The sequence below is a fragment of the Nannospalax galili genome, unplaced genomic scaffold (assembly GCF_000622305.1).
Source record: "Nannospalax galili isolate Female #2095 unplaced genomic scaffold, S.galili_v1.0 scaffold521, whole genome shotgun sequence".
Taxonomy (NCBI): domain Eukaryota; kingdom Metazoa; phylum Chordata; class Mammalia; order Rodentia; family Spalacidae; genus Nannospalax; species Nannospalax galili.
In genome coordinates this window covers 457,449-460,758 of record NW_008344634.1, presented here as the reverse complement: position 1 = coordinate 460,758, position 3,310 = coordinate 457,449, and positions in this window count along the sequence as shown.

The window sequence follows — 3,310 nt, the reverse complement described above, 5'->3', positions numbered from 1 at the left end:
TGTGTGTGTGTGTGTGTGTGTGTGTGTGTATCTTGTTAAATCCAAATTCTTCTTAATGCTGGTTTTCCCTAAAATCATTTTCTCCACTGAAGCCAAGGAACCAGTTTTATCTGCGTCAAGGTCGGTCCCCAAAGGTTAAAGGAATTTTTTAGATTACTTCAGGTAACAGCTTAGAACTATGTCTCTGTCTCTTTCACCCACTGCTGACAATTCATGTTATGTTTAAGCAAATAATTTCACTGTATTCTGCCCATGTTCTGAGAACTTTAGTGGATATTCAAAGGTATGAGCTGGGTCAGCAAAATGGCTCAGAAGATAAAGGCGCTTGGCCACTGACCATCACAACCTGAATTTGATCACTGGAACCCATATGGTCGAAGGAGAGCTCTAACTCATGAAAATTGACCTCTGACATCCATACGTATGTTGTGGTATGCACACATGTGCACACACACGCACACACACATACAATTAATACATACACTTTTTGTTGAAAAGCAATGAACTAACTTGTTAGGTGGAATCTGGAGACAGGTTAGAATTCAGGCCCTGTCATACCTACAGCTCCAGACTCTTATCGAAGTTGACAGTGAGAGAAAGTAACAGTGGAGCAAAAGGTTATGAAAAATGTGTTGCAAAGAAAAACATAATACAGTGAGATTTCCTTGAGAGATGCCTTCCTCTGTGTTTTACTCCCTTGTTTAGAAAAGCATTGCTTTAGCCTTTTGAACGTTAGTGTTGTTTTCAAAGAGACTAGTATCATTTTGTTTACTGGCTCTATTATGAAATGATAATTCTTACTCTGGAAGTTGATATAATTGAATTAGTTTCATGTACTCTGAAATGTCATTCTTTTGTACTTGGCAGAGGTATATTTTCATTATTCGTGTTCAGCCTTTTCATTTGCTAAGTCATGTGCATCAGTTCTGAGAAATTTTCTTATATTTTGTAGTAGTTTTTCACATTTAAAAAATGTTTTTGCAGATTCAAGAATTTCATACAATGTATTTTTATCATAGATCCCTTCCCCCCTTTCCACCCCCACCTTACTATCTCCCCAACTTTCTCTCCTCTATTATTAGTCTTTTTTATTTTTTTTAATCTTTAATCCCCATTGTGTGTGTGTGTGTGTGTGTGTGTGTGTGTGTGTGTGTGTGTATCGGTGTATTGCCTGCATGTATGTAAGTGCATCTGTGTTGTGCAGTGCTCGCAGAGGTCAGAAGAGGGCATATGATTCCCCTGGAATTGGAGTTACAGGTGGTTCTTAGCTACCATGTGAGTGCTGAGACTCAAACCTGGGTCCTCTGCAAGAGCAGCCAGTGCTCTTAATCACAGAGCCATCTCTCCAGTCCCTATTTGTATTTTTCTAAAGGTCTATGAAATCTAATCTATGTTTCTCAAGTGCCCTTGTGTATAGGCCTATCTCTTGGAGTCTGGCCAACCTACCAAGCATCACATGAGTAAGGAAAACTGACTCTCCCTCTCCCAGCATCTACCAGTTTCCAATACATCTTCAGCTAAGGCTTTGGCTTCTTGCCTACCTCTTTGATCTATACTGGGGCCCTGTCTGGTTTGGGTTGCATAGCTCTTATGTGTACTGTCATAAGTGATGTGGGTTCATATGTGGTACTACCATGTGGTGCCCAAACCACAGAGTTTCCTTGTATTCATCCCCCACCTCTAGATATTATGATCTTTTTGCCCCCTCTTCCACAATGATCACTGAGCCTTGGAAGGAGAGGGCGCAATATAGGTGTCCCATTTAGGACTGAGCACTCTGAAGTCACTTGATTTCTGCAAGATGACTAATTGTGGGTCTCCGTGTCCATTGCCATCTGCTGTAAGAAGAACCTTCTCTGTTGATATTTGAGAGATACACTCATCTATGGGTATAACAATAAGTCATTATGAGTCAGATAATATATCTATTAATCAGAATGATAGTATTATGTTCTGCCCTATGGTCTGTAATCTGTCTACTCACAGGTTCTTGGCCCAGATAACAGTGTCAGTTATGGATCCATCTTGTGAAGTGAGATTTAAACACAATTAGAAGGTGGTTGGTTACTCCCATAGTATTCGTGCCACTATTGCACCAATGAGCATATTTTTCCAAGCCTACTGTTACTGTAGCTCATAGGGCTCACAGCTGAGTAAGTCTAATGTTTACCTTTCTCTGCCAATAGCATGCATAGCATCTTCTAGTATTATGAAAGCTAGTCAGCAGAGATGGAGTTTCAAGGTCAGTGCCATGTTGATTTCTCTTTCTTTGGTCTGTGACTCAGGTATGTAGTGTCTTCAGCAATAGGGTCTTACAGTTAAGTTCTGGTGGGCAACTGAATGCAATGAAACTGCCAGTATTGTTTTAGGATATATTCGATCTCTCTAAAGAGGAAGTTCATCCCTGCCACTTGGCTTTTTTTTTTCTTTCTGTGTCTGGCTTATTTTGCTTGCCAACATAATCTCCAGTTTCATCCATTTACCTGCAAATGATATAATCTTATTCATCTTTATGACCAACTAAAACTCATATATATTAGATAGATAGATAGATAGATAGATAGATAGATAGATAGATAGATAGATATATGCTTCTATAGTAGGTTTTCATGTGACTGTTTCAAAAGAATTCGGTATTTGTTATCCCTCCTCCTACTCTCTCTTCTGCGCTACCTTCCAGTCCCCGCCCCCATTAAACCTGTCCTATCTGCCCTATTATTGCTCTTTCCCATTTGTATTGCTGCATTCTGTTTCCCCTTCGATGAACCACTCCCCATGACACCTTCTTAGTTTCCTGATCGCTAAGGATTTTCCTGTTGAGGCACACCTTTCTTATGAGAAAGAATGCTCAGTGCTTGTCTTTCTGGGTCTGGGCTACCTCACTTCCAATGATTGTTTCTAGCTCACTGTCTCTATGGTTTGCTAAAATCCTGTTTTCTGATATAAGAGCTTCTTAACTTTTCATTTTTACATTTGCCTTTATTCCTTTTTCTCCATTTAATCCTTAAGTACTGTTACAATAGTTTGAATTTTCTAGAGCTCCATTATGTTCTCTGGCATTTCTTTTCTTATTTGGAGGCAAGGGTGATGAGACAGGTTCTCATGTATTCCAGACTGGCCTTGAACTCACTATGTAGACAGAGCTGACCTTAAACTCCCAATCCTCTTGCTTCTAACTCCTAAGTACTGGGATTACAGACATGTGCCACTATGCCCAGCTCTCTGTCATTTTATTTTCTAATAACATCTCTGTCTTTTAAAAAATGATTTCTCATATATATGCCATGCATATAGAGCACCATCACCCCCC